This window comes from Balaenoptera ricei, chromosome 12 (assembly GCF_028023285.1).
Source record: "Balaenoptera ricei isolate mBalRic1 chromosome 12, mBalRic1.hap2, whole genome shotgun sequence".
Classification (NCBI taxonomy): domain Eukaryota; kingdom Metazoa; phylum Chordata; class Mammalia; order Artiodactyla; family Balaenopteridae; genus Balaenoptera; species Balaenoptera ricei.
The window spans coordinates 67840022-67852597 of NC_082650.1; the positions used below are offsets into that span (position 1 = coordinate 67840022).

Below are 12576 nucleotides of genomic sequence, written 5' to 3' on the forward strand. Positions count from 1 at the left end.
AAAATTGGCGTTACTCTGGAAAAGAAAATAAGAAGCTTTTGGCAGAGCTGAAGCCGAGTTAGGGAAAGCAGCACCAAGGCCTTGGGAATGACAGAAAATCACTCCTGTATTGTCGATGACAGCGTATAACCCATTTCTATTCCATTTTTAAATTTTATGTAAATATTTACAAATTGTTCAAGTCCAAACTGAAACCTGCTGTGAATTAAACATTTTGTAAACTCAGATTGCCCAGAATATTACTCATCTTTTTTGGTCTGGGATGATATTTAATAGAAAAGTAGTTCTTCCTTTGTTAATTCAAGGTTTTTACTTTTTTTCCCTTTTTTTCTTTCTGTTAGGTTCAAATGTCGGTTCCCCTAAAACTGAAACTTACTCTTACCATCAGTATGCTACTCAGCTTCCCTAAAGCTGGAAGTCTCCTTAAAACCACCAGGATGTCCTTTTCAAGGACCATTTCTTTTCTAAAGAATATGGAAATTGAACCTTGTCCTACTAATGGCACTACTTCAAAAATCAGGCAGGAATGTTGCCTTTGTTTTTCCTTGAGCTATTTTTTTTCCAAAATAATAAATCTCCCCAATCTGAAAGCATTTCACGTGCTTGTTCATCCTAGTCATTGGAATTACAGCCAAAATGTCTTTCAGTCTTCCCCAGTGACCTCATAATCACCACTTCTCCAGCATATTCCCCTGGTTAACTTCTCTTTTGTTCCTCAGCCTGATAATAAATTGGCCTTTGGTTCTGAGCTGTGTCATTTGCCTCCCTGACCTCTTCGTTCCTCTCCTGGTGGCGGTAGGACACGGCGCTGATGCCCCTGCTAGCGGCTCCCTCTCCTGCTCGTGTCAGCTCTCATCTCCTCCTTTCCCAACCATTGAAATACTCCCCTTTCCAGTCCTCCCATACTTCTCGTGATTGTCTCCATTTGTTTCTGAGCCTGCAGCTGGCATGTGGACAAACTCCAGGTTAGTCGCAGAGGGAAACTTTTTGAGTTTCCAAGTCCATTGTCAAGTTTAGTCTTGCGCCATCCTTTTGTCTCTCCCCTGCGATTGCTTCAGGAGTTTCCTCCGGACTCTTCACAAGTCTACTCCAGAGAAGGCTTAGCTTGGACTTTCACTTTGGAGTTTAAAGCTGGGAGAGCCTAGCGTGTTTACTCCCGTTCTTTTAAGTAGGGAAACAAAGTGAAGGTGCCGCTCAGGAAGTTTGCTTAGTCTCCTAGTACCAACAGATTATCGGCAGGTTTTATTTTCCTGTATTCTCCTGAGCAACAGGAGCTCGTGGATGCCATAAAATGGGCCAAGTGTCCAGAAATGCCAGCCTTTAGAGGCAAGTGCCTCATTCATTCACTAAACAAATGTGTATCTCTTACGTGGCAGGCGCAGTGCTAGGTGATCATGGTGCTAGCGGAGAGCAAAGCCAGTCCTGGCCCTACCCCCATGAAGCACCCCATCTGGTAGGAGGGATGGCATTTATCAGACAGCCACAGATAACTTATTGCAAGTTCTGTGAAGGAAAGGTATTTTATGCACTGGAGAATGTACTGGGGAATGTGACCTGGTTGGGAGGTTGGAGCTGCCCTCACCGAGGAATTGTGGAGTGAGCTACCATTAGGGCCTGTCTGAAACTGGAGGCTAGCTCTCCCAAACCTATTAATTTGCTCCTGTCTGTGGCCCTTTGGAGTGTTGCATAAACCATGCTATAACCCGTGGAGTCATTTTGGCAAATAATGGTTCCTGTATACAGAGTCCAGAATTGATTTATTTACCTGTGTCTTTAGAACCTGATAAAAACAGAATTGTTAATTGCCAAGAATATTGTTCGCTTCTATACTTGGAAAAAAATGCAAGTTAGCATTCTTATTTTGGACACATTGAGGGTCGTTTTGACAATATTTGAATGATTAGAAGCTACCCAGCCGTGCCCTCCCAGTTGGCTGATGTGTGTGGGCCCTGGGCGAGGGTCTCTAGTGAAAATGTGAGTCCAGCTTATCGGAAGCCCCTGCCTACCCGAGAGTGGGAGGGTCTCCAGCCTCTGCAGACCGAGGATGATTATATAGACCATTCTTAGCACAATTTAGGAGTGCGGACAGTGTCTATTTAAAACAAATTGACTTTAGTGTATGCTGAAACTCCTCTATTTTCTTTTTCTCTGATGGTAGCTAACCTGTGTTGGGAGCCTTCTATGTGTGTTACTGATATTAACTCATTTAATCCATATAACCACCTAGAGGCAGGTGTGATCATTAGAAGGTGAGGCACAGATGTCATCCAGCTAATGAGTAGCTGAGCTGGGATTGGACACTAGGTGTCTGATGCTAGAACTTGTTCTCTTAACCACTGTGCTATTCTGCGCCCCCTTTCCCTTTTTGCTCTCTACCAGGTCTCAGAAGTGGAAATATAGGCCATCTCACTCTGAAATACTGGATATGTTATTGACATCTATCTGAAAGATAAAATTGAAAAATAATTTCTCAGTGAACCTGAGTGAATGTTGTCTTTCATCTGACTCACTTTCTAAGAATTGCATTCCTCACTTCTAAGTGTCCATCTGGGGATCAGAGCATTGAAGTGATGACATGTAAAGACAAAGGAAGAACTAGACACAAAACATGAATCCCATGACTCTGGTCCCAGGGTTTTCCTGTAACTCATGCTCCTACCCTCTTGTTATGTGAATAATTTGTTTATAGCTTTCTTCCTTCCTTCCTTCCTTCCTTCCTTCCTTTCTTTCTTTTTGGATGAGGAAGGAAAAGGTGTAGGAAACCATTCCTATAATAGGTAGATTATTCTACTGAGGAGGAAGAATTTCATTCAGAACCAATTCCGTTAGAGTTCCTAATTAGAAATATTAGCTGCTAGTAACAGATAAAAGCAGGTAACCTTTGCTCTCATTCTAGTCAATTTCAGGAAGAGATTATCTTGCCAGATTAGCATGTTGCAACCTTTAACAGGAGATTTGAATGGTTTTAAAGGACTCTGCTAGGCAGTTGGTTTGGCAGTGACCCTGATTACCCCGGGTTTGCAGGGTCACTGTTTAGAACGCTGACTCAGCTCTGTCCTGGGCTGGACGTCCAAGTTGTCATCTTTAGTCAAGCGGCATTATCTTTGGCGCTGCTGGAACATTAAGCATATGCTTGAAGCTTAATTTGGGAAATGATCAAGCGTATGAATGTACTGTGCTTATTTTTCAGTATTTAGTTCAAATTTTGGAGATGGCTAAATGGGGAGATGCTTAGTGTGTCACTGTTGGAGGTTTTAAGTGATTAAAAAAATCAAGCAGATGAGTGCATAAAGATTTCTATGCAAACAATGATGAGCTTAAATTAAAGCTGCTGATTTAGTATGAGAATTACTTGCATTGATTTGTAGAACATCTATATAGGTTCAAGCTTCCATATTATGCAAATGAATGAGCCCTGAAGAGTCAAACTGTGAAAAAAAAATGAAATTAACTATAAAAGACATTATTACCCATTCAGCAAGAGGAAAATGTAGACATACTTAGCATTAACCCTTACTTTTCACATATCTCCTTGGGAAGATCTGCATCAGGGTGACGGTCCTTGCTGCAATTGTAAAGAAACCAGCAAGGCTCACTCTCAGTTCTCCCAGTGGCCGCTTTCTGCCCTGACTTTTTCACTCTGTGCTTTGCTGCCTTTAGGCCACCCAATGCCCTTAACCAGTCCCCGCCTTCCCTTTCAAAACCAATCTCAGAAAAGGATTTTATGAAAACCATATTACTAGGGTATAAGTAACTGAGCATACCTACTGCATTAGTTCTTTCTGAAGCATCAGCTTATTAATAGGAGACAGAGCCAAAGAAGTAAAACCCTAGAGATGGGACTAGTAAAATTTCATACACTGGTAGGTACCCTGGTGATGGGAGGGAATTCCTGAGTGAAGAGAGGGCTCTTTATAAACCTAACCCTGGAGACAGAGAATATAGACAAGCAGATTAGAGCATATAAACCACTGTAATATTGAAAATACGAAGGGCAAACCTAAGTGTCCATTGACAGATGAATGGATAAAGAAGATGTGGCACATATATACAATGGAATATTACTCAGCCGTAAACAGAAATGAAATCGAGTTATTTGTAGTGAGGTGGATGGACCTAGAGTCTGTCGTACAGAGTGAAGTAAGTCAGAAAGAGAAAAACAAATACCGTATGCTAACACATATATATATGGAATCTAAAAAAAAAAATTAAAAAAAAAAAGGTTTTGAAGAACCTAGGGGCAGGACAGGGATAAAGACACAGACATAGAGAATGGACTTGAGGACATGGGGAGGGGGAAGGGTAAGGTAGGACGAAGTGAGAGAGTGGCATGGACATATACACACTACCAAATGTAAAATAGATAGCTAGTGGGAAGCAGCCGCATAGCACAGGGAGATCAGCTTGGTGCTTTGTGTCCACCTAGAGGGGTGGGATAGGGAGGGTGGGAGGGAGACGCAAGAGGGAGGAGATATGGGGATATATGTATACATATAGCTGATTCACTTTGTTATACAGCAGAAACTAACACACCATTGTAAAGCAATTATACTCCAATAAAGATGTTAAAAAAATATGAAGGGCAGGTAATTTTTAATGTGATAATATGTTTGCCAGCGAGCATCACCTTTCTCTTGCCAGATACTGGATCTGATCGCATAAACCCGGGTAACGAGATGGTATGTTATTTGACATTTAAACAGAGCTTCAGGGGAAAACCACTTGGTGTATGATTAGGAATTTTTGTCAGTTAGTCAGTAGCAGTGAACCCGAAATACTCTATTATCCTTAAATGTTGAATTTTAAAAGAAAAAAAAAAAAAAAAAGAGCAATGGATTTTACTTATCTGCCTCCCCAGCCTAAAGGTTTATTATAAAAATTGAGTTAAGTCTATTTCAAAATTGGCATGCCCCGTGCGTTTAGCACGGTTGGTGGTGACATCTGGACATTTGGAGAAGTTGATTGATTAATGAAGCCATGCTTCTTTTATATAGAAGTGTTGCAGGTTGAATACCCAGCTGTGAAGAGTCTGAACTGCCCTCCATCCTACCCCTCCCCGACGCAGACGCCTCCAGCAACCATGCTATGTTGAGTTGATGGCGCCATCTAGCGCCAGTCTATGGAAATGTCCTGCTGGACTCTTACCTTTCATTCTTCCTTTGAGGTCGGATCTCTGAGCAGCTGGGTGACGAGTTTCTCCCCTTCTCTCGGAGTACACTGTCTAGTTTTTTTTTTTTTTTTTTTTCCTCCCTAATTCCTACTTTTCCTCTGCCTTCTGTTTAGTTATGCCTCTGTGCCTTCCTCTCTTCCTGACTCATTTCTTTCTGTTCCCCTCTCCCTGGTATCCCCTCTTTGTAGCCCTTCTTCCTTTCTTTTTTTTTCTTCCAACTCTTGATCAACTTTTTGGAGCATACAAAACAAAACAAACAGTACTCACAACTGTAAAGATTTTTCTAATGATATGTTATGCCAAAGTAAGAGAACGTCATGCATTTTAAAGTGAAATTAACCATTTAAATCATGCTTAGAGAACCAGAGTGAAACTAGACAGAGTCCAAAAAGTCTCATCTAGAAGACTGTCCGCCATCTTCCTCTAATTAGACGTTTCTTCAAACAGTCAATCAAGAGTGTTTAATTGGCTTTGGAAGAACTACAGTTATAGTATTATTTTCTCTTTTTAAACTATAAATGTAACCTCTCACTCATATTTTAAATTTGAGACAGCCTTCATGGAATATTCTGAACATAGCGTTGTTTCTATGGGAAAATGTGTTCTGAGTTCCAGACAACCCATTTTCCTCTAGATTTTTGGCTCCAGTATTAAGTGAGAGAAGGGAGATGAAAGATGGATAGGACTCAGTCTGAGATGTGATTACGCCAGAACGTTTGTGGGATCTGAGTTTGTGTTCAGGTTTAAGCTCCCACATCAAACAATAAATTTTAAGTTTCCACTTATGTTAAGCATCTCGATATTGTGGGCTTGAAAGTAAGTCCCCTCTGAAAAACAGGAACTGTGCTTGTCTGTTACCAGTTTTTGTGGTCGATAGGGTAACTATTTTGATTTTTTTCAGAAGGGAGGAAAAGCAGTTAAATCCAGTTAAAATTAAAACCGGTTAAAATTAACTGGCTCGTGAGATTTGAACGCAGCTGTTCCACACATCACATCACGGAGAGCGAGTTGTTTATTACCAGTCTTCATTATTATCAGTTGTGACTACTGCTTTTTGAGCGGCGGCATAGATTGTGTCTATTTGGGGTTTAACCTTGGAAAACAGGAACTGCGAGGGAAGAGAGGTTCCTCCTGTTGGCCGATTTGCATGTACCTTGTTTTTGTTTTGGCCGGGTAGGTGTGTGCACCTCCTGCCTGCGCGAGTCATTCAGCATGTCAGCAGTTTCCTACCAGCAGCGAGTGCTGACTCATGCAGCTGTTACAGCCCTCAGCTGGCCCCTCTGTAATCTGCCCACAGCACCAGCGCTGCCTTGGAGAGCACCTCGGCCACTTAGCTGCTGGGAGGCTATTTTCAGATCTGTGGTCACTGCCGACCTTGGTTCCCAGGTAGAAAACCGGGCATATTTCTGCCTTGGCCGAGACTGCATAAGCATCACAGCGTTTCTGGGAAGCCCCCAAGAAAACCGATTTTTACTTCCTTTTAATTTTCTGGGACTCTTTTGGGGCCAGGGGAAGGGGGATGAGAGTAAAGGGAAGGGACTATGCTGTTATTTCCTCCGAAGCACCAGAAGGAACCTTCCTGAACCGTTGACTTAGGCTTTCCTGGTATAAGCCGGACCTGACCCACTTCTCCCTGCACGAGTAAGGAACGTGTGCCCGGAGCAGGGCAGCGGGCAGGGGGGTGCTCAGCGGCCAGCCCCACTTTGTTTTGTGTGGTTCAAGTCCTTGAGTAATGACAGATTTTGTTTATATCTGTTGCATGCTATTAAGGTTAAAAAAAAAAACAAAACCCAAAACCCCAAACCTGACCTTGGGTCATTTTAAAGCTGGCATGTGTTTTCAGAAATGGTTTCACTGTTTGTTTTTGGAGTTCAGTTCTGCTTATTTTCATCGGAAAGTGAAAATGTTACTTTTTTGAGGTTTATAAATAAACTTCCTTTTGCAGATACACGTTTATCAGAGCATCCTAAACTATCTTGAGAAGGATGATTAAAGTTAGATCAGCTGGGGAAAGGAAAGCTTTGCACTCCCTTGTGGAGTTCGCCTCCTTTTTTTTTTTTTTTTTTGGCTTCAATAAGCATGCTGAAGCTGCTTTGACCAGTAATAAAGAAAAAGCCAAGCCACAGTGACTGTGTGTAACATGATGTTGATGGAAGTTCTTGGTTTCCGCCGATACAAATGACTCATCAGTATCAATAGAATTGTGACTTCTAATAATAACACAGTGCAAGACCTTCAAAACATGTGGTTTTAGCCCTAGCTGTTAGTGAAAGGTTGGAAAATATTAGTTTGAGCTTTTTTTTTCCTGATCTCTTGATTTCACCCAAGTATAAAGTTGTTTTTTGTAGGTGTGACGATCACACTATTGTTTTTTCATCTTACTGTTTTTAGTTTCGTTATGACCAAGTCGCCAAACTCAGATCATTTCATCGTTTAGAAATCTGTGCAGTAAGCATCTCCTGTCGGGGCTGTGTTTTGAGGGAAATGTGGCTGAAAAGCAAATCCTCCCTGAACAGAGAAAGGAAAAAACTGGTCCAGACTCCGGTCGGCCAAGCTGCCCGCCTCCTACACAGCGTCTATTGTGGTGGGCTGTGGGACCGCTGACTAGCCTATTGCCGTGTGAGTCATTGTCAGAGGATTCCAAGAGGAAGGGTCACAGAAAATGCGAGTCAGAGGAAACAGCCGAGTGGAGAAGGAGCAGTTATCACAGGAAGGAGGGTGCTGCCCCGTTTCCACGGCTGCAGTGCTGCCCAGAAACCCTTGAGCATCACAGGGAATTTAGGTGTGTGTTTGTATGTTGCAGCCTATCTATCTACTTGCATCTCTGTGTGGGAGCATTCTTTTTTTTTTTTTTTTTTAAAGTTTTGATATGTACATATGTTGTTCATATCACCGCCATTTATTTATTTATTTATTTATTTATTTATTTATTTATTTATTTATTTATGGCTGTGTTGGGTCTTCGTTTCTGTGCGAGGGCTTCCTCCAGTTGCGGCAAGCGGGGGCTACTCTTCATCACGGTGCGCGGGCCTCTCACTATCGCGGCCTCTCTTGTTGCGGAGCACAGGCTCCAGACGCGCAGGCTCAGTAATTGTGGCTCACGGGCCCAGTTGCTCCGCGGCATGTGGGATCTTCCCAAACCAGGGCTCGAACCCCTGTCCCCTGCATTGGCAGGCAGATTCGCAACCACTGCGCCACCAGGGAAGCCCAGCATTCTTGTTTTGTTGTTTTGTTTTGGTTTGTTTTGCCTGCAGTTTGGTCAGACCAACAGCGATCACTCTCTTAGCTCTGTACTGCAGAGGTCTTACCCAAGAGCCTTTCCTTTTTACATTCTGTAGTGAAAGCAACTGAATTTCCAGACTATGAGACTAGCATCTGCATTTACATTTATAGTTATTTTCATTCTAAACACTTCATCTTTAGAAATGTTCCATCACTTGTCTCCTAGCTACTAGAGCCAGTGGCCTTTGTGCCTTGCTTGCTACATCAGCCTTGATCTGGGATATACATGCTTTATAAAGAGAAGTGCAAAATAAGAACGTTATTAGTTGAAATTTTGTGTCGGTCTTGCCTCTTTCACACTTCCTTTTAGATGGATCTTTTTGTTGTTGTTTTCTGCCATCTTCTCAGCATTTTTGATTTTTAATACTTATACTTCCCTGTTACTCTTTTTACCCTGGTGTCTTAATAGCTGGTAGAGTTTCCTTTCTGGGCCTCTTGTTCTTTCTCTCTCTTGGCAAGTTTTGCATTTCTTTCTCTGTGTGAACACTCATCTCTTCTCATTTGCTCTCGTAGATTCTTTTTGCTCCTGCCTACATGCCCACACCCTTTCTCACATCATTCTTGGACAGACCCAGGCATGTTGCACACATATGCACGCACTCTATATACATATATGTAACACCCATGTGAACACAACGTGCACCGACATGGTTCCCCTCCCTGACCCTGGCCTCTTGCTCATGGAGGCCCTGCAGTGGCCTCGGGTCCTCCTGTTGCCATCCCTGCCCGCAGCTGGCTTCTGGGAGGGGTCTTTCAGGTGAGAAGAAAATTGGAAGGGGAGCCTGAACTGGCTTCCCACCTGTGTCTAAGAACGCATCCTGGGAAGGAGGCTGGATTCTGAGGAACCAGGAAAAAACCCAAGGGAGGCCCCAGCTTCGGAAGCCAGGGAGGAAGTAGGCCTGGACTCAGGGAAATCTGCAAAGGAGGACAAGACGTTGAGATGGCTCTGCCACCAGCCTGGAGTTGGAGAATCCCCATGGGGTCAGAGATGCATCAGGATGGGGTGGGGTGACTGGGGAGACTTAGGGGGAGGAGGAGGCTGAGAACTCAGGGTGTGAAAGAGTGTAGGGATCTTCGAATTGCCTTCTTGCTGTTAAAATGCTCGTACAGCCTGGTAGGTCTGGGGGAATGGGAAGGAGATCCCGGGGGACACACAGTCTTCCCTTGTGGCCTTGAGCTGTCTCCTGCCCCCATCAGAGAGGCCTTCCCTGACCCTGTGGAGTTGGGGGGAACCATCCTCCTTCCCAGGCACCCCAAGCCCACTCCTCTCCTTCCTTTTCTCCATAGCTTTTATCACCCTCTGGCCTCCTGTATGTACTGCTTGCTTGTCCATCTGTCTCCCTCACTATGAAATCAGCTCTGGGACTCAGGGGCCCTTGTCTCCTTTGGTCACTGTGGAAGTCCAAGGGCCTGGAAAAGTGTCTGGCCCTAAGGGGCTGCTCATTAAACACGTATTTGTTGAATGAATGAATGGACTTACTGACTGTCCCTTAAAAATCACCTATGGCTTCTTGCCCACTGAACACGTCCAAAGTCCTCAGCAGAGCCTGTAAAGCTCCTTATAACCTGTTCCCATGCTACCATTTCAGATATATTTTTCATCAGTGTTTTCTTCTCACTCAACTTCTGTTAAATGTCTTTCGAACTGGTTTATGTTTTTATTTTGTACAGTTTCCTAATGTATGAGTTATACATGTTGGCTCTGAAGTTCTCTTAATTTGTCCTAAACTTTCTTCTTGCACAAATCAAGAATTACTTTAATTTGTCCTAAACTTTCTTCTTGCACAAATCAAGAATTACTTTAATTTGTCCTAAACTTTCTTCTTGCACAAATCAAGAATTACTTTAATTTGTCCTAAACTTTCTTCTTGCGCAAATCAAAAATTACTTTAATTTGTCCTAAACTTTCTTCTTGTACAAATCAAGAATTACTTATCGAGGGGCTTACTCTTTGCAGCAAACTCTGTTAGGCCCAGGATGTGGTGTGTGAAATACAGTCCCAGTCTGTAGGGAAGTTACATTTCATCTTGGAGGTGACATATATAAGCATGAAGCATTTGAAATACAGTGCACGGCAGGATGTGATCAAGGGCCAGGATGAATAGTAGAGGTAAGTGTGGTGGGTGTTGGGAGAAAAGAGAGCTGGCAAAGATTGGACGACAGGAAAGCCTTAAAAGGAGGAGTTGGATCTGTATATGTCCTCGAAATATTGTGGGATTTGCTGAAATGGTCCAAATTCCCAAGTTGATATCCTTTGAGATTTTATAGACTTCAGGTTCATCAGCTTTATTGTTCCATATCAGTCATTGTCAGCATACTGTCCTTTTCTTGACCCACTCCCAAATTAGACCTTCTTAAGATATAATTAATGAAGAGATATGAAGGATTCTAAGTGCAGCCCTAGGAAATTCTTCTATAATAGTACAAAAAGTTTAAAATGTGTGAGGAGGCCTTCACTTCTGTTGTTTGAAACAATTGTGAATAGAACTTCCGTTTATTAAAACATGAAGAGTGAGAAAACAAGCCCAAAGTGGTTGATTGATATTTGTGGGACATTTATGGTACTGGTCCAGCATATGTAAAGAACACATGAATCAATAAGAAAAAGCCAGACAACGCAATAGAAAAATGATGCTGTACATTCATATGCTTAAACAAGCACTTCACAAAAGAAACCCAGACAGCTAGTTTAATAATCAAACATATGCAAGTTAAAATCGTAGTAATATACCATACCCTCTGGATTGGCAGACATTTACATATCTGACGTACCATGTGTTGGTAAGGATGTGGAGGGATGGGAGTTCTTATAGATAGTTGGTAGAAGTATAACTTGATACAATTACATTGGAAAACAGTTTATTACCTAACCAGGTTCAACCTGTTACTAACTTACAATCTAGCAATCTTACTCCTAGATAATACATTTAGGAAAAAGTTTTACTCATGTGCTTCAAGAAACACTGACAAGAATGTTCAAAGAAACATTGCTTATAAGAGCAAAAACTGGAAACAACCCAAATACTCATCAACATCATATTGAATCAACTGGTTTTGCTGTACTTAGGCACTGGGATACTCTTTGGCCATGAAAGAAAAGAGCCAATAACACCACATACAGGAGGGTGTGGAGAGATGTGCTGAAGAGCAAGGATTCTGCCTGGGTTCAAAATCCAGGTCTGCCACTTCATTTTGTGACCTTGGGCAAGTTTCTTAACCTCACGGCAGGTCAGTTTCCTCATCTGTATGCTGGGGAAAATGATAGTGTCTACCTGATAGTGTTGTTAGGAAGATTAAATGAGTTAATATTTTTGACATGCTTAGGAGAGTGACTGGCATGTAGTAAGTTCTGTGTAAGTGTCTGTTAAACAAAAATGCATGAACCACTATGGATGAATCTTAAAAACATAATGTCCAATGAAAGAAGCAAGACACAGAAGAATATGTACAGAATGATTCCATTTATGTAAAGTTCAGAAGCATGCAAAACTAAGTAGATTGTTTAGGGATGTATATATAGATGTTAAAACTGTAAAGAAAATTAAGGGAATGATTGCCACCCAGAAAGATCAGCGTAGTGGTTACCTCTAGAGGTGATGGAGTGGGATAGGGTGGGGAAGGAACTCTTTGGGGGCTTCCAAGGTCCTCAAAATGTTTTATTTTTCAGCCTGAAAAGTGGTCCCAATGATGTTCTTTTTTATAATTATTTTTTAACAGTGTGTGGGTTTTTTGCATATGTGTATACATATTACGTATTAGATAATAAATTTGAAATGGATTTTGTGAGTTGTTCTTTCCTGAAAATATTTCTCATTTGATTTGTTATTTTTAAATTACCTCAGAAAATGCCAAGCCAAAAGTAGCAAGATGACATTTAACAGGAATAAATGTAAATTCCTACATTTGGGTTAAAAAAATAATAACCTGTTCAGGTACAGAATTTGCACACCTGCTTGGTACCAGTTTCTCTACAAGATTGTGAGCTGCCAGTGCAGTGTGGTCTTTGGTGCTTACAGAAGGTGAGACTTGCATAGAGCCAGGTTAAGTGAACCGTGCCATTTAGATGGGGCAATGCAGTGGTCTTGCTCAACTATTCCCAGGCCTGGCTGTCCCATGTAGGGAAT

The 12576-nt window shown here is 42.1% G+C and overlaps 1 protein-coding gene across 1 annotated transcript in view; it reads left to right on the forward strand.

Annotated features, from left to right (window-relative positions):
• BACH2 (BTB domain and CNC homolog 2) overlaps positions 1-12576 on the forward strand; it is a 364827-nt gene that overhangs the window by 4910 nt on the left and 347341 nt on the right. The gene's annotated exons all lie outside the window — the stretch shown is intronic.